The sequence below is a fragment of the Neofelis nebulosa genome, chromosome 2 (assembly GCF_028018385.1).
Source record: "Neofelis nebulosa isolate mNeoNeb1 chromosome 2, mNeoNeb1.pri, whole genome shotgun sequence".
NCBI lineage: Eukaryota > Metazoa > Chordata > Mammalia > Carnivora > Felidae > Neofelis > Neofelis nebulosa.
In genome coordinates, this window is record NC_080783.1 from 134,654,059 (window position 1) to 134,680,775 (window position 26,717).

General features: G+C 36.3%; 2 pseudogenes; both read left to right on the plus strand.

Moving 5' to 3' along the window:
- LOC131491009 (tigger transposable element-derived protein 1-like) overlaps positions 1-5,857 on the plus strand; it is a 164,096-nt pseudogene extending 158,239 nt beyond the window's left edge.
- A 2,083-nt stretch (positions 5,858-7,940) lies between these two features.
- LOC131504289 (tubulin alpha-1A chain-like) lies at positions 7,941-10,692 on the plus strand (annotated as a pseudogene).
- Positions 10,693-26,717: the final 16,025 nt, after the last annotated feature.

Genomic DNA, 26,717 nt, shown 5'->3' on the forward strand with positions numbered 1-26,717 from the left:
AACAATATTTTTGTTACTTTTTAATTTCTATAAAAAAAGTGATTTAGCATAGTACATTGGAATGGACATTTGATATTGAGTTAAAATATATACTTTTAAAAAATGAATTATATCCACTAATATATAGGTGAGAATTGGAACATCATCTTATCTATTTAAGTTTGTTTTTTTTCTTTTGTCTTGATAAATACAGAGTAGTTGTTAACTTCAAATGAAATAATAATTTAAATATATTTTGTATAGAATAACAGCTTTTATGAAAGAAGTTTTATTCAAAGGTTGTTCCAAAGACATTTTTATTATTTTATTTAGTTTGCTTATTTGGGAAAATGTATCATTTGCAAATTAATAGACAACTTGTAAAAAAAAAAAAAGAACTGATGTAAAGGTATATAGTAAATAAAATTCAAAACGAGTAGAATTGGGCCTAAGAACATTTCTGTCCATCATGCACAAAAATGAATGGAAAAATAGCTTAACCTAATGAAATTATTGGTATTTGTCCCACCCCAAACCTCTGCTCATTCATTTCCTACATAAAGAAAAGAAAAAGAAATATCAGAGAAAAGCAGTGAAGTTGTACACATAACAAGATTTTTTGATTTTTCTTTCTCTCCAACATCGATAGCTATAACTTCAGATGGTTTTTTTTAAAGTTAGTGGTATTATTATTCTACAAAATCAGAATGCTCAGAAAAGTAATAAAGTATCATAACAAGTTTTAAACATTAAAATTTTATAGAGATCATCAAAATAGCTAAAGGTTACTTGTTATAGCTGTGTAGCATTAAATGGAATAAAGAACTACTAATTACAATAATTAAAGCAGGAAATTAAAAGGTAACAGTCAGGTATATTGGGCCTATTATTTTATTTAAAGACACATTTTAAATGACCTATTAAAGATTACTTAATCATGAGGAACAAAATTTCATGATGACAAATTTGAGTCAATTTAAGCAGAGAAACAGCCATGTTGAAATTGCTATTCAGTTAATGAGACTAAAGCTTATCCAGGCACAATATGAAGGGATATTTCGGTTCCAACTCAGTCTCCCAGCTTATTAGTTATATGTTCAACTATAGAATTTGTACAGTTGGACCTCATTTTATTGCACTTTGTTTTACTAATATAACTAATATTACTAATAAACTAATATAACATTGTATGTCAACTATACTTCAATAAAAAAAACAGTGAGTAGTCATCACAAAGAAAATCAGAGACAAAATAAATGTTATTTCTTTCTCCTATTATAAGATTTTGGAGGCAATACCCAGGTTATTGGGGCACCAGTGTGGCTTAGTCAGTTAGGCGTCCAACTCTTGATTTCATCCAACTCTTGATATGCTTTGTAGATACTGTATTTTTTTATAAGTTGAAGGTTTGTAGCAACCCTGCATCAAGGAAGTCCACGGGTGCCATTTTTCCAACAGCATTTGCTCACTTTGTGTCTCTGTGTCACATTTTGGTAATTCTCAAAATGTTTTAAATTTTTGCATTATTATATTTGTATGATGATCTGATCAGTGATCTTTGATGTTACTATCATAACTTTTGGAATGCCATAAACCATGCCTGTAGAAGACAGTAGGTTTGATTGATAAGTGTGTGTGTTCTGAATATGTCCACCAACTGGCGGTTCCTTGTTTCTCTCCATCTCCTCAGGCCTTCCTATTCTTGAGACACAACACTATTGAAATTATGCCAATAAAAACTGTACAAGGTCCTCGAAGTGAAAGGAAGAGCTGCACATCTCTCACTTTAAGTCAAAAGCTAGAAATTATTAAGTTTAGTGAGGAAGGCAGGTCGAAAGCCAAGATAAACTGAAAGGGAGGCCTCTCACCAAACAGCCAAGGTGAGAATGAAAAATAAACATTCTTGAAGTAAATCAAAAGTGCTACTCCAGTGAACACACAAATGATAAGAAAGTGAAACAGCCTTATTACTGAAATGGAGAAACTTTGAGTGGTCTGGATAGAAAATCAAATCAGCCACAACACCCCCATAAGCCAAAGCCTAATCCAGAGCAAGCCTCTAACTTTATTCAATTCTATGAAGGTAAGATATGTGAGGCAGCTGCAGAAGAAAAGGTTGAAACCAGAAGAGGTTCATGAGATTTAAAAAAAACAAACCATTTCCATAACATAAAAGTTTAAGGTGAAGCAGCAAGTTATCCAGAAGATCTAGCTAAGATCATTAATGAAGGTGGCTATAATAATACATTTTCAATGTAGATGAGATAGCCTTATACTAAAATAAAATGTCATCTGGGACTTTCATAGTTGTAGAGAAGTTAATTCCTGGTTCAAAGCTTCAAAGGACAGACTGAGTCTTGTTAGGGGCTAATGCAGCTGACAACTTTAAGTTGAAGCCACTGCTCATTTATTATTCTAAAAATTCAAAGGCCCTTAAGAATGGTGCTAATTCTACCTGTGCATGTGCTCTCTAAATGGAATAACAAAGCCCGGATGACAGCACGTCTTTTCACAACATGGTTTGCTGAATATTTTAAGCCCACTATTGAGACCTACTGGTCAGAAAAAAAAGATTCCCTTCAAAATACTACTGCTCGTTGAAAAAACCTAAGAGTTCTAATGGAGATGTACAAGATTCATGTCGGGGGGCGAGGGTGGTTCAATTGGTTGAGTGTCCAACTCTTGATTTCAGCTCAAGTCATGATCCCAGGGTTGTGGGATCGAGCCTCACATCAGGATTGGTGCTGAACATGGAGCCTGCTTGGGATTCTTTCTCTCCCTCTCTCTCTGCCCCTCCCCCTACACACACTCTCTCTCTTTCTCTCAAAAAAAAATAAACATTTTTTTTAAATGATAAAAAAAAGATTCATGTTGTTTTCATGCCTGGTAACACAACAACCATTCTGCAGCCCATGGATCAAGGAGTCGTGAATTTAAAGTCTTATTATTTAAGAAACATATTTCAGAAGGCTATTGCTGCCATAAATAGTGATTTCTCTGATAGATCTGGACAAAGTAAATTGAGAACTTTCTGGAAAGGATTCACTATTTTAGATGCCATTAAGAACATTTGTGATTCATGGGAAGTGGTCAAAATATCAATATTTACAGGAACTTGTAAGAAGTTGATTCTATATTTGCATATGACATGATACCGTATATAGAAAACCCAAAAGACTTGACCAAAAAACAGCTAGAACTGATACACTAATTCAGTAAAGTCACAGGATACAGAATCACCATAGAGATTTTGTTGCATTTCTATACACCAATAATGAAGCAGCAGAAACAGAAATTAAGGAACCAATCCCATTTACATTTGCACCCAAAACAGTAAGATACCTAGTAATAAACTTAACCAAAGAAGTGAAAAGACCTATACTCTGAAAATTATAAAACACTGATAAAAGAAATTGAAGAGGACAAAAAGAAATGGAAAAACATTCCAGGCTCATGGATTGGAAGATCAAATATTGTTAAAAGCCTATACTACCTAAAACAACCTACACATTTCATGAAATCTGTATCAAAATACCAACAGCATTTTTCACAGAGCTAGAGTGAACAATTCTAAAATTTGTATGGAACCACAAAAGACCCCAAGTAGTCAAAGCACATTGAAAAACACAAGCAAAGCTGGAGGCATCGCCATTCAGACTTCAAGTTATGTTACAAAGCTGTAATCATCAAAACAGTATGGTAATGACACAAAAGTAGACATATAGATCAGTACAACAGAATAGAAAACCCAGAAATGAACCCACAACTATATGATCAATTCATCTCTGACAAAGCAGAAAAGAATATCTAATGGGGAAAATACAATCTCTTCAACAAATGGTGCTGGGAAAACTGGACAACAACATGCAAAAGAATGAAACTGGACCACTTTCTTACACCATAAGCAAAAATAAATTCAAAATGGATTAAACACCTAAATTTGAGATTTTAAACAATAAAAATCCTAGAGAAGAACATAGGCAGTAACTTTTTTTTACACTGGAGTTGCACCTTCTTTCTAGATATGTCTCCCGAGGCAAGGGAAACAAAAGCAAAAATCAACTATTGGGACTTCATCAAAATAAAAACCTTCTGCTAAGCAAAGGAAACAATCAACAAAACTAAAAGGCAACCTACAGAATGAGAGAAGATATTTGCAAATGACATATATGATAAAGGGATGGTATCCAAAATATATAAAGAACTTAAAAAATTCAACACCCCCAAACAAATAATTCAATTAAAAAATGGGCAGAAGACTAGAACAGGTATTTTTCCAAAGAAGACAACCAGATGGCCAACAGACACATGAAAAGATGCTCAACATCACTCATTATCAGGGAAATACAAATCAAAATGGCAATGAGATATGACCTCACACCTGTCAGAATGGCTAAAATAAAAAACACAAGAAACAACAGGTGTTGGCAAGGATGTTTAAGAAGAGGAATCCTCTTGCACTGTTAGTGGTAATGCAAACTGGTGCAGCCACTCTGGAAAACAGTATGAAGGTTCCTAAAGAAGTTAAAAACAGAACTACCCTCAGTACTACTAGGTATTTACCAAAAGATAAAAAATACTAATTTGAAGGGATACATGCAACCCAATGTTTATAGCAACATTATCTACAATAGACAAATTATGGAAGCAGTGCAAGTGTCCATTGATTGATGAAAGGATATATATATATATATATATATATATATATATATATATATATATTTTTTTTATATATAAAAGTATATATATATAATATATATAATGTATATATATATAATGTATAATGGAATTATATATAATATATTAATATATAATATATAATTCCATTATACATATATATTAATATATATACACATATACACACACACAATGGAATATATATGTATACATGTATACATGTATAATGGAAGATTACTCAGCCACAAAAAAAGAATGAAATCATGCCATTTGTCATGACATGAATGAAGCTAGAGAGTATTATATTTGGCAAAATAAGTCAGTCAGAGAAAGACTAATACTATATGATTTCACTTATATGTAGAATTTAAGAAACAAAACAAATGAGCAAAGGGAAAAAGAGAGAGAGAGACACAAACCAAGAAACAGACTCTTAACTATAGAGAACAAACTGATGGTTACCAGGGGGGAGGTGGGTGGGATGATGGGTTAAGTAGGTGATGGGGATTAAGGAGTGCTCTTGTGATGAGCCCCAAGTGTCATAAATATGTTGACTCACTATATTGTGTATCTGAAACTACTATTACACTGTATCTTAACTAACTGGAAGTCAAGTAAAAACTAAAAAACAAAGAAAAACAAAGGTTGATTCCAACCCCCATGGATGACTTTGAGGAACACAGGATTTCAATGGAGGAAGTAACTGCAGGTGTGGTGGAAATAGCAAGAGAACTAGAATTAGAGGTGGAGCCTAAAGATGTGACTGAATGGCCGCAATTTCATGATGAAACTTTAAGGGCTGAGGAGTTGCTTTTCATGGGTGAGCAAAGGAAGTGATTTCTTGAGATGGCATCTACTCCTGTACTCCTGGTGAAGATGCTGTGAAGACTGTTGCAATGTCAATAAGGAATTTAGAATATCATACCAACCTAGTGATAAAGCAGCAGTGTTTGAGAGGACTGACTCCCCTTTTGAAAGAAGTTCTACTGTGGGTAAAATACTATCAAAGGTCATTGCAAGCTACAGAGAAATTGTGCACAAAAGGAAGAGTCCAACTTCACTGTTGCCTTATTCCAAGGAATTGCCACAGCCACCACAGTCTTCAATAACCACCACCTTGATCAGTCAGAAGCCATAAGTGAGACAAGATCCCCCACCAGCAAAAATATTACAGTGTACTGAAAGTTCAGATGATGGTTAGCATTTTTTAGCAATAAAGTATGTTTAGTTAAGGCATCTATTTTTTAGACATAACGCTATTGCACACTTAAAAGACTATTATATAATGGAAACATAACTTTCATATGCATTGGGAAACCAAAAGAATGATTTGACTTACTTTATTGCAATATTTGCTTTACTGACGTGGTCTGAAACTGAACCCACAATATCTCTGAGGTATGCCTATACATTTTCCCAAATCAATCAATTAGAACCTTCCTTTATGCAACACTATTCCAGAAGTTCTTAAATTTTGTCTGTTCCTGACATCCTTGGGGGTCTCAATTTTTTTTAATTATATTCATAGGCCAAAAGAAACACTCAAGTATTCTGTTTAACAGTTTCTAAAAACATAATATTTATACCCTAAAAGTGTAGTAGCTATTTGAAAAATAAATGTGCATAAATTGAAAAAAATTTTTTTATTTCATTCTTAAATAACCTCACTAACTTACTAATGGGATGCAGTGCCTGCTGAGTGCTGCACAACTTCTTAACCTTTGAATTAGATTAGATGGTTGCCACCCTCATTTTCTTTTTCAAATTCATTTCTGAGTGGCAATTGCTTTTTAAATTTTTAAAAATTATTCTAAGACTTTTTTTAGAGCTGTTTCAGATTCACAGCAAATTTCAGAGCCAGAGATTTCCCAAAGCCCCCATACCCCACACCTGCATAGACTGCCCTATTATCAACATCTCTCGCCAGAGTAGTACATTTATTACAATTGATGAAGCTATGTCAACAGATTGCAATCACCCAAAGTCCATATTTACATTTAGGTTTACTCTAGATGTTTTACATTTTATGGGTTTGGACTGATGTATAATAACATGTATCCATCATTATGGTATCAGACAGAGTATTTCCACTGCCCCTAAAGTCATCTATGCTCCATCCATTCATCCCTCTTCCCTCCTCTAATTCCTGGCAACCACTAATCTTCTTGTCTTTATAATTTTGCCTGTTCAAAAATTTCATACAGTTGAAATAACACAGTCAGCAGCCTTTTTAAGTTGTTTTCTCCACTTAGTAATATGCATTTACATTTCTTACACGTCTTTTCATGACTTGATAGCTCATTTCTTTTTAGTTCTAAGATTCTGTTGTGTAGATATACAGTATTTATTCATTCACCTGCTGAAAGACACCTTGGTTGCTAGCACACCAAGGTGTGATTGCTATATCATATGTCAAGTAGTTTTATAAGAAGGCACTAAATTGTTTTCCAGGTGGCTACATGATTGTATGCATTCCCACCAGGAATAAATAGGACTTCCTGTTGCTTCATATTCTCACCAGCATTTGGTTTTGTCAGTGTACTGGATTTGGGCCATTACAATGGGTGTATAGAGGTATGTCCTTGTCTTAAGTTGCATTTCTCTAATGGTATATGATGTGAAACATCTTTTCATATGCTTATTTACCATCTGTATATCTTCTTGGCTGAGATGTCTGTTAAGGATCTTGGACCATTTTTTAACTTATATGGCTTATTTTCTTAATGCTGAGTTTTAAGAGTTATTTGTATATTTTGAATAACAGTCCTTTATCAGATGTGTCTTTGCAAAACTTTCTCCCAGTCTTTTCTAATTCTCTTGATATTATTTTTTGCAGAGCAGAAGTTTTTAATTTTAATGAAGTCCAACATATCGATTCTTTCTTTCATGGGTCATGCCTTCAGTGTTGTGTTTGAAAAGTCATCACCATACCAAGGCCATCTAGGTTTCCTCCTATGATATCTTCTAGGAGTTTTATAGTTTTGAATTTTATATTTATGCCTATAACATATTTTGAGTTAATTTCGTGAAGAGTGTGTCATCTGTGTCTATATTGACCACAAAAAATACCAGAAACCTAGCTTAGCAAACATGTTATCATTCAAAAGAATGAAGAACAATCTAATAATGAAACTGTAAACTTCTTCAAGAAAGTATTTTACATAGTATTCAGTGTTGCTGAATTTCCTTTGAAAATTTAAAGTGTCCTGGAGAACCCCTGTGAATTCAGTGAGGGATCTTGGAGTACCTCAGGAAAGTTTGGGAATCAGGGACATCTGCCATTGATGGAAAACCTAAGGTAAGTAAATGTGTAAAGAAAACAAACTATAGGGTCACCTGGGTGGCTCAGTCGGTTGGGTGCCCAACGTTGGCTCAGATCATGATGTTGTGGTTCATGAGTTCTAGCCCCACATGGAGCTCTGTGCTGACAGCTCAGAGCCTGCATCCTGCTTCGGATTCTGTGTCTCCCTCTCTGCCCCTCCCCCACTTGTGCTCTGTCTCCCTCTCTCTCTCTCTCAAAAATAAATAAAAACATTTAAAAGAAATTAAAAAGAAAAAAACTATAGACATTATTAAAAGCAAAGGTGCAAACTAGCAGAAGATATCTGTAGTACATAACAAAAATACAGAATTAATATCTAGGTTATATAAAGAAATCCTATAAATCAATGATAAAAGAGAAATAATCCAATAGAAAATGAATAAAAATCTTACATAATTCTCAGAAAAAATTCCTAAGTATAGGGGAAACATGAAAATTCAGTTCACCTCATTAAAATCAAGTAAATTCAAAATAACACTCTAATAGGTACCATTTACACTCACTGTAATGAGTATTACATATACTTTATTACATTAATATCATAAATAATTCTATTTCTCCAAAACCATAGAGCAAATAAATTTTTATAGACTACTAGTAGGAGTATAAACTAGTACACTGACTTTCTGAAGGAGTTTGGAACTGTCTGGTCAAGTTAGAAATTCACATGTCCTATCAAATATGATTCTACTCCAAGAATATACTCTAGACAATACATGCTCAGTTACCCTAGGATACATATGTTGGTCATACTGAGAAAAATGAAACAATTCATATCTCTGTCAATAATAAAGAATTAAATTGTATAGTCAGGAAATGGCACACAATACAGCAAGGAAGTGTGCAAACTATGTGTTTGAATCTAATGGTATCACATCAAGTGAAAGCCAGACACGTAAAATATAAAGTGTATGATTTCATTGATATACATTTCAAAAATGGACAAAACTAGATTATTTGGAATGTATAGGTGGAGACTAAACTTAACAAAGCAAGGATATGAATGACTGTCACAGGAGTCAGAGCAGTGGTATTTTACAGGGAGTAAGAAAGATACTATGGGAAAGGGACAGTTGGGAATAATTTCTGAGATTCTAACAATGTTAATATTTTGACCTGGGAGATGTTTACACAGTGTTCACTTTGTAATAATGCATTTAAGTGCACATGTTTTATTTTATACTCTTCTATATATGTATTACATATCCTAAGTTAAAGAAAACAGTTTATATTATATCGACCACTATAACAATGTCTCTTCTTCTCTGCCATCTGCTTGGCAGCCACAAAGCAGCAACCATGTGTGAATTCATCTCCATCCATGTTGGCCAGGCTGGTGTCCAGATTGGCAATGCCTATTGGGAGCTTTATTGCCTGGAACACAGCATGAGTCTGATGGTCAGATGCCAAGTGACAATACCATTGGCAGAGAAGATGACTCTTTTAATACCTTCTTCAGTAAAACAGGTGTTGGCAAGCATGTGTTCAATGCAGTGTTTGTAGACCTGGAACCCACAGTCATTGATGAAGTTCGCACTGGCACCTATCATCAGCTTTTCCACCCTGAGCAGCTCATGACAGGCAAGTAAGATACAGCCAACAACTATGCCCAAGGGCACTACACCATTGGCAACAAGATCATTGACAATGTCTTGGAATGAATTTGGAAATGTCTGACCAGTGCACAAGGTCTCCAGGACTTCTTGGTTTTCCATGGCCTTGGAGGGGGAATTGGTCCTGGGTTCACCTCCCTGGTAATGGAACATCTTTCTTGTCGATTGTGACAAGTCCTAGCTGGAGTTTTCCATTTAGTCAGCCCCCCAGGTTTCCACAGCTGTAGGTGAGTCTTACCACTCCATTCTCACTACTCACACCAGACTGGAGCACTCTGATTGCCTTCATTGGAGACAATGAGGCCATGTATGATATCTGTGGTAGAAACCTCACTGAATGCCCAATCTACACTAACCTGAATAAGATAACATGTCAAACTGTGTCCTCCGTCACTGCTTCCCTCAGATTTGATGGAGCCCAAAATGTTTTCGGATAGAATTCCAGACCAACTTGGTACCCTATCCCCACATCCGCTTCCCTCTGGTCACATATGCTCCTGTCATCTCTGCTGAGAAAGCCTACCACAAACAGCTTTATGTAGTAGAGATCACCAAGGCATGCTTTGAGACAACCAAATGGTGAAATATGACCCTTACCATGCTAAATACATGGCTTTCTGCCTGTTGTACTGTGGTGATGTGGTTCCCAAAAATGTCAACGCTGCCAGTGCTACCATCAGGACCAGGCGTACCATCCAGTTTGTGGGCTAGTGCCCCATCGGCTTCACAGTTGGAGCCAGCATCCCACTGGCTAACTACCAACATCCCACTGTGGTACCTGGTAGAGACCTGGTCAAAGTACAGCGAGCTATGTGTATGCTGAGCACCACCACAGCCATTGCTGAGACCTGGGCTCGCCTGGACCACAGGTTTGACCTGATGCGTGCCCAGTGAGCCTTTGTTCACTGGTATGTGGGTGAGGGCATGGGGAAAGGACAGTTTTCTGAGGCCTGTGAAGACATGGCTGCCCTTGAGAAGGATTATGAAGAGGTTGGTGTGGATTCTGTTGAAGGAGAGGATCAAGAAGAAGAATAGGAATACTAAAGTTAAAAATGTCACAAAGGTGCTGCTTTTACAGGGAAGCCTATTCTGTTTTAAACGTTGAAACGTGCTGTGATCAGTTAGTTTGTAGGTAGCAGTATATACTCTCTTATACAATTACGGACCTAAGCTTTAAGACATGATGCTTTGTTACAGACATAAGCTGTCCATTTCTCTGATGGGTTTGAATAAATGTCTCAAATGAAAAAAAATGGGTTAAAAACAGAAAATACAAACTCAAAATGTCAATTGCCTTTGAGAACTGATTAAATGGAATTTAATATATTTGTGCTGTTTTTGTTTTTCAAAAATTAGATTAAAAGTGTAAATGGCAAAAATTAGCATTTGTAGCTTCAGATGGAGAAAAATGAGCCTTGGTTTTATTTTCTACTTTTATGCTGTGTTTTTTTCTCTCTCCAAGAAACATCAACAATAAACAAACAAACCAAAACAGACCATGCAAACCAAGAGTGCACACTGACTCTAAATACCTTCTGTAGTTGTCCCTACTGCATAGTAGAAGGATGTCTTAAAGGTTGTTTGTACAAGTTTCTTAGGTTGTAGGGTCACATGAGACAAAGCAAGCAAGTTCTGTGAATCAACAGATGGAATGGCCTATCTTGGGTGGAATGCATAACAGGAAATGGTATGAATGGCAGTTCTGATTGGTAAAAGAAGAAAGATTTGGGAATATGTCTGTATAAATATATTATATAGGTAAAGATCGGGTTGTTTCATCAATATAAAAAAAGTTACAAGAAAAATCTATTGTATGTGAAATTTGTTAGCTAGGTTACTGGTAGGGAAGATCTATATTTTAAGAGTGAATATAAGATGTAAATTTCATAAGTATTTATAACCCAATGAAACAATTACAATTGTCTGTGATTATCTAGACTATAGTTGTCTTAATCATATAGTTTTTTTTTAATTTTTTTAATGTGTATTTATTTTTTTTTTAATTTTTTTTAACGTTTATTTATTTTTGGGACAGAGAGAGACAGAGCATGAACAGGGGAGGAGCAGAGAGAGAGAGGAAGACACAGAATCCGAAGCAGGCTCCAGTCTCTGAGCCATCAGCCCAGAGCCTGACGTGGGGCTTGAACTCAGGGACCGTGAGATCATGACCTGCGCTGAAGTCAGACGCTCAACCGACTGAGCCACCCAGGCGCCCCAATGTTTATTTATTTTTGAGACAGAGAGAGACAGAGCATGAACAGGGGAGGGGCAGAGAGAGAGGGAGACACAGAATCTGAAACGGACTCCAGGCTCTGAGCTGTCAGCACAGAGCCCGACACGGGGCTTGAATTCATGGACCATGAGATCATGACCTGAGCCGAAGTCGGTCACTTAACTGACTGAGCCACCCAGGCGCCCCCTAATCATATAGTTTGACAGTGATAAGATGTGCTGAGTAATAATTGAAATATATTTTTGAAGCAATTTCAAATAATTGAAATTGAAATTGAAATAATTGGTTTTACTATACATTGTGGGATATCAAAATGGATATTTTAACAAATGTTTTTTTTTAAATAAAATTATTTGCTAAAAACACAAGAAAACTTGTTAACATTTTATATATGATAATATGCATTATTTTTAAGAACATGACCTTTTTCACTTGAATTATAATAAATCTACCCTAAGACTTTTGATGGAGCCTTCCTGCAAAAGCGTTCATGCTAAGAGTAATGCCTTTCCATTCAACCCAATTGTTTCTGGCAATAGATTATTTAAGAAGAGGAATAGAAGAACATATAGACCAGTAAAAAGAAGTTGTTCAAGGCCTATGTCAACCTACAGGTAATTCTTTTTATCAAAGAGAAGCATGGCTTCATTCCTCTGCATCACCACCCATCCCCCCAACCTAGGTGCCTTGTAAAATATGCAGTCTGCAAAACTACATGAATTTGATGCAAGCAGACTGGTCCAAGAATGCAGAGGGGGGGTCCCGCAGGACCGGCCAAGAGGGTCCTTGGCTTCTCACAGGACAGAAATCAAATACAAGCCAGAGAAAGTGAAAGCAGAGTTTACTGAATAGTGTGGATGACCGAGAACAGCTGATAGAGTGTTTGGGAAGAAGGAGTCGCCCCATCGCTTGGGGTTAGTGATTATATTGGAAAGAGTTCTTCTAGTTACATGTTTCTCCAGAAATCCAGAGTAGGGTCTAATCAAAGGCAAGTGTCAGGTGAACAATAGGTGTTATTCAATAAATCACTGAAGGTAGGGGGTATTGATGCCAGGTTTGTTCAAAGCTAATGTCCTGGAATGTGTTTGGGATCCAGCTCTTAGATATTATCAGGTATTTGGGGACTTAAGACAAAACTCAGAGAATGATTAACTTTATTACTTCCCCCTTGGACTTGGAACATAGCTTCTTTAGTTTTGACTCAGATGTAAGGTAAAAACTAGAACACAAGTAAATAGGGCCTAGCAGGAAAAGAGCAGAAATGGAGCCTTTCTAAAACGGAGTCCTTTCAGCTTTCCTATTTCTCAGTCACCCCAAGGACAAGAGAATCCAGGCTCAATAACTATTTTAAGATGATATTTTAAAAGTTTTTTTAAAGTTTATTAATTTTTGAGAAAGAGAGACAGAGTGTGAGCAGGGGAGGGGCAGAGAGAGAGAGAGAGAGAGAGAGAGAGAGAGAGAGAGAGACAAAGAATCTGAAACAGGCTCCAGGCTCTGAGCGGGCAGTGCAGAGCATGATATGGGGCTGGAACACACGAAGCACGAGATCATGACTCCACCCGAAGTCGGAGGAGGCTTAACCGACTGAGCCACTCAGGCACCCCAAAGATGATACTTTTTAAGCCACTACTAATTTGACAACTAAAAAAAATATGTATATATAATATTTTTAAATAAATATACATGAAATTGTTTATTTTTAAACATACCAACCGAAAACTTCAGTCTATTTAACTCCTGTGTTCTGATGAGAGATCTGTATTATTAAATGTTTTACTAAGTCTTTTTATGTTTTTACTATTTTCAACAATTTCTGTTTAGTCCAATAGCCCACCCTGTTTCACTTTCATCTTTCTTTTTTAAAGAGTCTAGTAACATTAACTATATTGTATTGTAATTTATTTTGCTAAGGTTTCCTTTGACTATCATGAATTCTGTCTGTGACTCAGGACAGGTTTTTTTAAAATGTTGAATATTTCATATGTAGATGAAATAATGTACGTAACACAGCCAGTGTGTCTTACATGAAAGCCATATTACTTCAATATCCTGCTATAGACCACTATTTCCTACTTTAAAAGCTAAAAAATAATAATAATAAAAGTTCACAGCACCATAAATAGCATGTAATGAATACTACATGCTACTTTCATGAATACTACATGAATACTTTCATGATGTGACTATGTGACTCTGGTCCCAATAAATACATTAATGTCCCAAGACTCACAGCTCATTAGAGAAATGTTACCAGCTTGTAAAAGAATATGCAAGCCATCAAGCTTGGAAGCCAACCTTGATTACTAGAAGAATTTTAATCAGAAATGGCTGAAATCCTAAATATTCCAAATCACTGGTATGAAAAAAAAATAATGTGAATTAGAAGCTTTGGAATAGAGGGGGCTTTTTCTTTTATTGATTCCTTAAAACAAACAAACAAACACAAAGTAAGGTTTATTTTTTTTAAAGAGATCAAGCACATTTACTTTAAGCCTTTCCATCTATAATAGTTTGTCCTTGGCTTCTTGGAAGGAGGCTGAACACAGGAATGACTGGCTGATTAGGATGGATTCCAACAAAAAATAACAAATATTTGTTTTAGCAAATACAAAAACAGAGGCAAAACTGGGAAGCGGGTTGTAAAGTATCTATTTTTGAGGCCAGATTATTAAAACAAGTGAAATAATATGATCAAATTCCTTTTTTAGACTATAACAGGGAAAATTTCATCATGTCAGATCACTGGTTACTCTCTATGGTACTAATTTTCCAAATATTCTATAATGTAACATAAAGTACTTGAGTGTTACATTTTAAAGAATCTTATCCCTGAGTAAATAATCTCTGCTGTTCCTTAGAAAATGGTCTTTCAAACCTCTTGACTGAGAAACACAAGAAAAAAAAAACATTTTACATTGTGATACAGCATATACGTATGAGTGTGTATGTGTATGCATAAACAAAAGTTTACACACACACACACACACACACACACACACACACACACACAATTAACTTACTAGGTGAAATAAGCTTGTATATAATTTATCCTATGCTATTTGATCTATTCTATCATTTTCATTAATAATACCATTCTATCATATTTCATTAAGAACAGTCAAGAATCACTAAGATCTCACATCTCCCCAAATTCTACTGACTTTACTGCAAGTTTGGAAAACATTCCCTTTAAGTACCTAAATAATGACTGTTTAGTTTAATGGTTAAGAGAACAGGCCTTACCAGGCACCTGGGTGGCTCAGTCGTGTAAGCATCCAACCTTTGATTTTGGCTCAGGTCATGATCTCTCAGTTTGTGAGATAGAATTCTTCACCCTGCTTTGCACTCACAGAGCAGAGCCTGCTTGGGATTCTCTCTCTCCCTCTTTGTTCCTTCGCCACTCGCACTTACTCTCTCTCTCTCTCTCTCAATGAATAAATAAACTTAAAAAAAAAGAGTGCATGCCTTACATAGCAAGGAACACTCATTAACACTACTGAATAAGTAAATGGACGGTGGTTAAAATTTCTCAGTTGCAGTTATGGTCCAGCCCTACCTTTCGGAGACAACATCTCACCCAGTATCTTTGGTTGTGATTTTCACATTACTCAAACTCCTTAGGATTCATTTAAACCCACTCTCTTAGGTTACTTTTATAGGGAGTTGTTGCAGGTAAGTATTCATTTTACTACTAAAAAGAAAACAAAAAAACAAAAGAATACATGCCCTTGAAAGAGGACTCCATTTTTCCCCTTAACTGCTTCCATTTTGACCTCTATCTGTACTTTTAAGTGATTAAGTTCTTCTTTCCAGCTTATCTCTTAACTCAGGCAAAAGGCCCAGCAGGCAAAGCATCCTGAGATGGGAACAGAAACTGCCCCTCAAGCAATAGTGATCCTCCTGATAACAGCCAAGACCTCACTTGACTGACCCCAAGACAATGATCAACCTGACTTTAATGCCCAGCTGCACACTGACCTTTGTCCCACATTTTCCTTACAAACCTGGAAGTATTTTCAGCACTTTGGAGACAGACTTTGGGACACTAGTCCTATGTCTTCCTGACGTTGGCCTCGCTGAAATAAATCCCTTTCTTGTTTCACCACCGCTTGTCTTTCTGCCTTTGGGTTTTGTCATTGGCAATTACCTTAATCTGGTCTATTTGGAACCTCAGGTGCTCTTAGGCCCTGCACCCTGGCTACATCTTAAAGCCAACATAGTCAATTGTGTTTAGGTACCAGCTTTGCCGTGCAGTCTGAGATTGCTTTCTCATTTATAAATAAATCGATGCTACTAATAATTAACATCTAGGTTTGTTATATAAATTACATGAAGAATGTGAAGCACTAAATTTCTGGAAAAGCCAATACATGTTAAGTGATGTTAATGCTGATGGCTATCTTGTAATACACGGTATTTCTTCTGCAAACAATTTTGCGTTCTATGGTCCCTCATCTTGTTTTATTGTATTTTTCTCTCTTTATTTCAGTCTTATATATTTAACCAATTTAAGCAACTGCCATGATCCCATTAATATGAATCATGTGCTCCAATTAAAATAATTTCTCTGCCAAATGTATGATCACAATTTTAACTTTATCAGGTCAGAAAAACTTTGTTAATAATGTTAATTAAAACAGTGATCTGGTTACAGAGACCTTGTAAAAATTACATATGTATGACTTTATTAGACATACACAATAATATGAGCAGTCTTTGGTGGAAATATCAAAAGGTATCTATCATAGGATCAGTATGTTATACCCATTCGACAATCACTTCCCATGCTTCAAAAAACATTCTATGATCTGTCCACTTTTTGTACATTAAAAAATATGTGTTTAGTGAAAAATAAGAGAAAAAGAATATTTTACTAACACTCAATTACAAATTAGACATTGTGGTATAACATCTTAAAAATCCTGATACTAGATTCTCATTTTAAAATCCCACATTTGGGAGATGGCAACCTTCTGCTTCTCACTATGATGGAGTTGCTCATTTCAGACCAACCATTCCATCAAGAATAACTAGAAAAGCTGAATAAATTAAAAATAAATATTCTTTAAAGGCAGTAGAAAGTGACCATGACATTTTTCTACCCTGAGTATGTTCTGAGTTAGGCAAAACAAAGACAAGTCCCTTCCCTGAATCATTCATGTGCCTATAAAAACAATTCTTTGGTAATAAGACCTGCTCCACTCCCTGCAGATACAGGGAACTGTGTCCCAGTCTGGAAATGTAGGCTGGGATTCAAGACTACAGCAAACCAGGGAGGGTGGGGGAGCGATGACAGGTAAAAATTCTGTAATGCTTTCCAATAACTCTTTTATTATTTTTTTTTAATTTTTAAATATTTATTTTTTGGAGACAGAGAGAGTGCAAACAGGCGAGGGGACAGACACACACACACACACACACACACACACACACACACACACAGAATCTCAAGCAGGCTCTGAGCTGTCAGCACAGAGCTGGAACCCACAAAGCGCGGGATCATGACCTGGGCTGAAGTTGGATGCTTAACTGACTGAGCCACCTAGGCACCCCTCCAATGACTTTTTTTTAAGTTTATTTATTTCTTTTGAGAGAGAGAGTGTGGGCAGGGGACGGGCAGAGAGAGAGGGAGAGAGAAAGAATTCCAAGCAGGTTCTGTGCTGTCAGCACAGAACCTGATGTGGGTCTCGAGCAAGCTCAGGCGCAGTGACCAAGAGTCAGATGTTTAACTGATTGAGTCACCCAGGCGCCCCTCCAATCATCTTAAGTTGTCTTGTTCTTGATCAATATTTGCAGGACCTTGATGCTTTAAAACGCTGCTTCTTTAAGTTGGAAAAATTTAAAACGTGCAGGAGGAAACAGAGCCCACAATCTCTTTACAGCCACGCCTGTCTAAAGATTTGCCTTGAAAGTATTTCTTTTGAAATGTAGGCATTCTTGAAAACTGCTTGAAAATCAGTGATATGAAGCCATTTTACAAAGAAGAGAAAGGAGGCTCAAAGATGTGAAGTAACACTTTCTCACACCACTGATAGGAGAAGGCAAACCTGGGACCTAAATCTAGGTATTTGGGGTTTTTTTTATGCCGTTCTTTCCACCATGCTTTTCTGTCACCTTCCCCCGCCCCCCTTTAATCAAGGACTATGACACCAGTGAGTTTCCATTTAATTTTGAAAATAAGAATATGCATGAAATAACAGCACAAATGATAAGATTGGTGACTCAGTGTTAAGGGAATTCAGACAAGTAACAGATAAATAAAATATTAAGCAGGAATTAACAAGAATTAAGATGGAGTTTCAGAATAAAACTAGAATTTGGTTGGTAATATGTACCAATAACATGTTTGTACACCCATGTTCTACAACTTTTTATCTAATGTACCTTCTACTGCCAAAGTAATACTAATTTTGAAGTCTGTGTTTGCCCAAAAGGCTAAAATAATGAAACTGTAGTGGCATACAATGCTCACAACTTGACTTTACATGAATTTTATACAATCGTCAAAAAGGTTCTATTTCTTCCTTCAGTTAGACATAGATTTCTAGTTCTCCACTGAGGCCTATGGAGGTTCCTGTGCCTATAATACTCCCCTGCACAAATACATGTTATCTATGAATTATCAAATTTCTCTCAAGGAACTTCAATTTAATGCATTTAAGGTTTCAAACCCACAGTTAATCTTAGCTTACTCTGAACTTCGGTTATACTATTAGTATTTGTGTCATTTATTATTGTGTGTAGTCTAAGGCTCTTGCCCTATTATTTTACCTAATTCGATTGAGCATATCAGAAATTTTATAAACATTACTTGCTGTCATCCTAGTTTGGATATTTTGATGCTGATTTTTCCCCCAGATAAGCCTCCAGAAATTCATGCAACAAACTGATAACCAAATTTGGTAAAAGTTGTAACTAAAACCACAATTTTACAGTGCAATTAAAAATTGACAATATATGGTTACTTATTGCTTTAAAAATTTGCTTATAGTAATAGTAATAAATGATACCATTGGAGGGGTTCAGGACAGGACCCCAGAGTGTGCCACTTTGGCATGTACATTATTTTGAGCTGAAGGCATTTGAGACTGTGTGCGCCCAGAGAAACTAACTACACAGAAGAATCTAAACTGGGGGTCACTCCCAGACTATGGGTTATTAGCAAAGATAAATTTTATCTGAGGGACCCATCTCTAAGGCAGGGTAAACATCTAATAACCAAACATCTACTCTTCTTACTGCCCTGTGGAGGGCATTCCTTTCCCCTGAGGTCCCTTGTCCTTGGTTCAGAATCATATATATACTTCATTTTGCCTGACTGTCTGGAATTTCCTTGTCTATGTGGATTCCCACATGTATGCCTATTAAATTTGATTTTCTTCTGTTAATCTGTCTCGTGTCATTTTGATCTTCAGTCTAGACAGAAGGACCTAGAAGAAGACAGGAGCTCTTGCTCCCCAAGGAGACAAGGCATTTTTGCTCCCCAACAGCATAGATTAAAGTACACATCCAAAATGCGTTTTCAGATATCTAGATGATCATATTTCTATAGATTTTTTTTCCAAAAAAAAAGAAAGCAAACTTGTTTTTCTGCCCATATCTTTATATACAGGCATTGAATTGGTACATCATTTCATAAATCTCATTGGAGATAATAATTCAAAATTGTTCACCTTCATAGAATACAAATATAAAAGAGTTTAAAATTACTACAGGGAATTTTAAAGTGATTTCTACATTTATTTCAAAGGCAATGGATTTCCCTTTAATATGCTAAAGATTTTTTTTTACCGTGTCTTCTAACTGTTTTGCTTTATAATCATTTCTCATACCACCTAAGCTCTACACAAGTAACATACCATTATAAAGATTGTCTAAATACACATAAATGTGGAAGATATTGCCATTTCAATTCACTCTGAGATTGTAATAGCACATTTTTCTAGGGATTCCATTGTCTGTTCAAAACTAGAACTTCCTCAAAATAGCTTTGCAACTGCTATTCAATATTCATTCACTGGAAATGGTACAATGAGAACACCACATGATGAAATGTTGTGCAAAAGGAACCAAATGTTCTAAAACTCAGTTAGAAAAGTGAATTTTAAAGGATGTGCACTAGATAAATGAGGCATGCATTTCCAAAGATTTCTTTTCCATTGTATAGTAGTGTCTTATACCACTACTTTAACTAGCAAGGATACAAAATGCTAGTTTGTATGGACAGTGAAAAAAGCAGGTGTTCTCTATGAATACTGATCTTTACTGCTCTTCTTATGTTAATTACAAGAATAAAGCGCAGCTGCATTTACACTCCTGTTTTACATTAAATTTGCTGGGGAAGGATTTTTAACATGTAGATTATATAAACTGCTAGCACAGATATAGGATCTTTTATTACTTTGGAATTTGTTTATCCTTAGAAATAATAATGCCTTTCATTTTGCTTTGTTTTGTTTTTAAAATATAAAGGAGTTTATTGTCAATGAAACAGGGAAATTACTCAGCTACTTTTTAAAGAAGATACCACGCAAAATTCAATCGCATTTTAGAAAAATAATTGCATTGTGTCAGTTGGTTTAATGGATTGATTACTTAATCTTTATACTTCCTTTGAGAATGCTAACGAATCAAGACATTTGGTTTCAGGGGTCAAACTGTTGCCCATGTGTGACAAGCCTCTTTTATTCCAAAGAAAAGCTTTCATCTTACTATTCTACAAGTTTATCCAGTCAATTTCTCTAACAGGAATTCAAGGTTTCAAAGTTTTGTAACAAAACAGGAAATTTTATAACTGAAAGTTTCTCTAAAAATGATATGAATGTATGATGCATACTAAAGTTTATTTAGAAATAAATAAAGTTTATTTTGAGAGAGACCACATGTGCATACAAGTGTCAGTGGGGGAGGGGCAGAGAGAGAGGGAGAGAGAGAATCCCAAGCAGGTTCTGTGCATGGCTTGATCTCATGACCCTAAAATCATGATCTGAGCCAAAATCAAGAGTCCAGTGCTTAGCTGACTTAGACACCCAGGTGCCCCTGTCTGATGCATTTTAAAAAGCAATTAACACAGGCAAGAATTTGATGGCTACCATGAATGCCAGATTCCTATCATTTAGGTATGATATTTTCAGATCACAGCTTCTGCTTTGATAATTAGTAATTTAATGATGAGAATGTGAGGAGCCTAAAAATTTCCCAATATTCAAAGACATTAGAAACTCTCTTGGGGCGCCTGGGTGGCTCAGTCAGTTGAGCAGCCGACTTCGGCTCAGGTCATGATCTCACGGTCCGTGAGTTCAAGCCCCGTGTCGGGCTCTGTGCTGACAGCTCGGAGCCTGGAGCCTGTTTCTGATTCTGTGTCTCCCTCTCTCTGACCCTCCCCCATTCATGCTCTGTCTCTCTTTGTCTCAAAAATAAATAAACGTTAAAAAAAAATTAAAAAAAAAAAAAAGAAACTCTCAAAGTATATTGAAGCATCTTTTCAATTGATACGGGGAACTTGCATATTGGGACCCACAAAATGGAGAGTGCCCCAGTGGTAGGGCCTATATCACAAATCTAAACCTAATCCGCTGGCACTTAATGGGAAACACCTCACTGTCCAGGAAGCCTAACAGAAACAATCACAATTCTCAGCTAGCTTACCTTCTTCTGTAAAACAGAAGTCTTGTCTTGCCTGCTAGTCTTACCAGGAAATGCTGACACCTTAGCTAATCACGTCCTGTGCTTCTAATGCTCTATACACCCCCATCTTGCCCCAAATCTCTCCAAAGAGTGTTCTAGTGCTTGTGAGGCACTGTACTCCATGATCCATGGGTTGTTTTCCTCTCAGAAAGGACATGAGACTTATTACTAAGTTGTGTTATTTTTGTCATTTGACACAATATGCTTAAAACCCTTTTGCTATTAAAACTTATATTACTATGTAACCATGCCCACAGGGCAGGATGAACATACAGTTTTCAAAACAGTATTACAGAAACAAAACACATCATTTAAGATATCTGTAGGGGCTCAGGGCAGCCTGCCCCAAGATATGCCACAGTGGTATATTATTTTGATTTAAAGTCACACAAAAAGCAGCCAGTGCAAGAAGGGCATCTTGACCCTTCCTCCCCTGAACGCAGGAAATCAATCTCCCCTGTGAAGGGTGCTTCTCCCTCCGGGGCATCTGGAGACTGAGAGGAGCCATCCTTATCACCAGAGATGGGAACCTAGGGCCAAAGAAGCCTATATAAACAAACTTTGTTACTTTTACTAATTTACTACCCCAGCTCAAATTCGTTTAGAATTTCTTACAAATTGAAGCTCCTACCTTTTGAAAAAATGTAGACTGTTTATATCCAAGGTAAGGTTCTCATTCTGGTATCATACTATAAAGTCACTTTTTATTTTTTAGCTGCATACACTTTCAATATCAACCTCTACTTAGAGTCCTCTTTGTAGAGGCCTCTTTTAGGCAAACAGGCTTGCAGAATGCAATGTAGAAAGGGCCCACAGTGACCCCCTGGCCAAATATAGACAGGTCCATCAGGTGACCCACCTCAACATATCCATAGGCCCTCACCGACAGATGGGCTGCTTACAACCACACACACTTACCAAAAAAGGTAAAATTCTGTATGTCGCCATACCTCCTCACTTTCCCCCTCTAAAAACAGCCCCCACTCACTGTCTTGCAGACAGCCTTTCCTTTGCTATCCTGCCTGCCTGCCCTTCCCTTGCAGTGTATGCAATATCCACTGCCCCCTGGCGGACAGTTACCTGCTTTGCTGTCCTACCTGCTGTTCCCTTGTGGTGCATTCATAAACTTCCATCACCTTTTCCTGCCTTGGGTGAATCCTTTCACCTTCTGGACCACTGGCTTCCGCCCTATCATTGTCTGCATTTGGGGGCCCCCATCTGATTGAGAGGGACACCCACATTCTTTGTAACCTTCTTCTAATATTTTAAAAAACTGAATTACTTTATCATTTTTTTTTTCATTTCTTCTAAAGATACTTAAAACTTTTTCAAAATCTCTGGATGTTGGTGAGTTGGAGACACATTTCTTTTATGTCATCAGAGAGCCTAGATTTCAGTTTGGGTCTATGTAATTTTCAGATAAGGAGAAAACCATGGCATTTATTCTCTAGAACACTAGTTCAATCTTGTTTGTAATTCCTTCATCTAAAGATGCTGTGTAATTTTTATGGTTCCCCTACTTTCTTCCCTGTCTACCCACAATGTGCAACGGCAAATTACCTGTTTGTTAGTAGCTCCTGATCTTCATAGTAATTCATTTCAATGCTATTATTAAGCCTTCTTCTCACATCACTCTCTCAGCTGCTAATGTCTGTTAACCTTGCTGCATGTTAAATAATTTGGTCTTTTTCCCAAGTACCTTGGGAGATAACCTCTACAGCCTTGGACATTTCTGAGTGATAGAACTCTTAGGCCATCACTGATCCACCACATCTGAGTTAATGCTAATGAGTTCACTCAGGATGGTGGCAGGCCAGAAAGACCAACCACAGGTAAGCCATTTGATATCAACCTAAATAAGCCCAGGGAGAGAAGGAGGGCTGGAGATTGAGTTCAGTCACCTGACTAGTGATTCAAACAATCATATAAACATAATGAAACCCCAATAAAAGCCCTGGACTCTGAAGTTTAGGTGAACTTCTTGGTTAATAAACACAGTCGCTGGGAGGGTGACTCATACTGATTTGATGGGGCAAGAGAGCAGAAATTCTGAATTCTGGACCTTCCCGGTGTCTCTTCATTTGTCTAGTTTTGATTTGTAGCCTTAAGAATACAACTACAGTTGTGAATATAGGAATGTTTCTGAGTTTTATGAGGTATGGTAGCAAATTCTTAAACCTGGATAGGTTGTGGGAACCAACTATCATAGCCAGTTTGTGTGGGTGTCCTAGGGACTCTCAAACTTGTGGCTGGCATCTGAAGCAAGGATAATCTGCGGGGGACTCAATTTGTGTATTCTGCAGTAAATGTAGGTGATTAGTATCAGAATGCCATTGTAGTATTACAATCTGTGAGGTGTTATTATAATTATTAAATTTTATGGGAAGACATGTTACAATCCTTTCATTATGTATAAGCCTTATATTTTTTACTCACAGCTATTATTTGTGAGAGTGACACAGAAAAATATACTTAAGGTACATTCAATGCTTGGCATTTAATATACATTCAATGAGTGGGAAATGCTTTTATTTTTATAAGTGATTAGTAAAAATTAGGGCTTGCAAGACATCAGTGCCTACCTCCTTCGGAAGCATGGAAGATTGACAGTATTGACAACAACATGGCAGATTATTCTGCTCACCTATTTGCGAAAGGTTGAGCCGTTCTCAATTTAGAGCTTTGAATTCATTGGCGTTTTATACTCTGATCACCTGCATGCATTATAAAGTTAAATGAGTAATTACATAAGTATAGAAAATGAGGTATTTCTTACTTGGGTAAAGCTAATGAAATTGAAATATATATTTCTCACTAAATCTCTGAGTGCAGGGAAAGAATAAGGAAAACAGAAAATCATCATCAGAACACATCGTAATTATTGCCTTGAACTAGGGTTACCGCTGGTTGCTAAAATTAGTGTGCAGAAGTTTGAGCAAAAGCAGAATGCTTGTCTCAAACATCTATACCTCAAAGATTCCTCCCATGAGACATGGTGACTAGATGCAAAGTGATACTGGAATTTTGACCCTGGAATAAAGAAGGGTCACTGGCGGAAAAAATGGTGAAGTTCCAATAAATTTTGTTGTTTAATTAGCACTACTATACCAATGTTAATCTCCTGGTTATGATCGTTGTTCTATGACTATTTAAGATGTTAAAGAAGTTAACATGTTAAGAAGTTGGATGGGGGATATGCAAAAACTCAGTATTATGATTGCAACATTGTATAATTCTAAAACTATATCAACATTTGGAACATTTTTTAAAAGCATAACTTATTACTAGTTGCCTTGTGCCGAGGTAAGAACATTGACTCCAAAGGACACAGGGAACTTTTGGGGATGATAAAACATGAAGAAATGGATGATACTATTGGCCACGGTCCCTACATAGGGCTTCCTCCAACAGCCAATTATGTCACTCCCAGTTGTATCCTTACACAACAGGGATATGATTCGCTGGTACTTCTGTGGAGTCTTTGGGCCTCACTGTAAAAAGAATTTTACAGAAATTCACTTTTACCCTTATATCCATCCACCCCCACTATAAACTGAAGGGGTATGATGTTTCAGGTATCGATGTATCAATGTCAACTCAGATCTTGTGTTCAAAATCCTTAAAATGCTTGAGTATTCTCCTTTCCCATACAGATTTTGCTTCATCGACTTTTTCTAGTTATTACTACAAGTGTGAAGGTCCTTTACATCTTTCTCATCCCAATAGAAGCAGTTATCCGCTAGTTTTTTAACAACTGGTCGGGTTAAACATTAGTCATAGAAAACATCTTTGCATACCAAAGATTCCTAACTGGTCAATTATCATAAGCATTCATTTTTTTTGACACTTTAACTGTCTTTAAATTTGCTATGTCCTCCTTTTGCCCCTGAATTTTCTATGCATTTTCTGCTAATAAAACTTCCACATCTGGTCTATGCTCTTTCAAATTTTTATTCTCTGATAATACCTGCCCCAGTTTATATCAGTGCATTTTATATCAAGGTATAATTGAAGCTTACCTAGCTCATTTGGTAGTTGTATATTTCAAAAGGAGCCCACTTGCCTAAATTAATTTAAGCCATCTCTTGGTTCTCCTTGCTGCCTTTTCAACGTCCCCTCTCTAATTCCTTACCTACTTTGCTAAGAAGATACACAAAATGGTCTCTACAGCTCATGGAATCATTGATTATCTTCACTATGTATGAGCTATGGAAGTTTAGGGAAATATTCTTATCTATTAAATGAAGATAAAAATAGATGTATTTAAATGATGTTATGATTTAAGTATACAGTATATGACAAGTGTTGACTGTATATCATATTTAATTGACTTTAGGACATATATTTTACATATGTATGACTGCATAAATTAAAATTAATTTTACATGGTACAATGTTTAAGGTTTCTGCTAGCCAACTCACATTTGTCATTTATTTTTATGGAAAAATACATTATTACCCTCTAGTAAACATATATTACATATATTAAACATTATAACATTATAACATATTTTAAAGAATACATCAATATACGTTTGATTCAATAAAACACAGAACAAAATAAATTAGACCTATAAATTCAGAGAACTGATGGTTGCCAGAGGGGAAGAGGGTAGGAAAATGGACAAAATGGGTAAAGGGGAGAGGGAGACACAGACTTCCAGTTATGGAATGAATAAGTCATAGAAATAAAAGGTACAACATACGGGATATATTCAATGATATTGTAATAGGGTTGTGTGGTGACAGAAGGTAGCTACACTTGTGGTGAACAAAAATAACATACAGAGAAGTTAATCATTATGTTGTATACCTGAAGCTAATATAATACTGCGCCAAATACACTCAAATAAAGATGAATAATAAAGTACGAGATGCTTGTGACACTTAAGACTTTTTTTATGTCTCCAAAGACACAAAAGGTAAATTTGAATGGGCTTAAACCAAGAAAGAATTTGTTGACATTGAGAAATGAAAGTTCAGAAACAGGATCATCATTAGACACAGCTTTATCTGGTTCAAATGATATCAATAAGGGCCAAGGATCTCTTAATCTTTCACCTCTGCCTTCCTAGGATAGGCCTACTTTTTATATTAGATATGGTACTTCCCTACCTCCCACCATCACACACCATCCCCAATCTACATGGTGACTTCAGGATGTTCCCTCATTGCATAACAATGATTGCAGCCAAACATAGTTCCC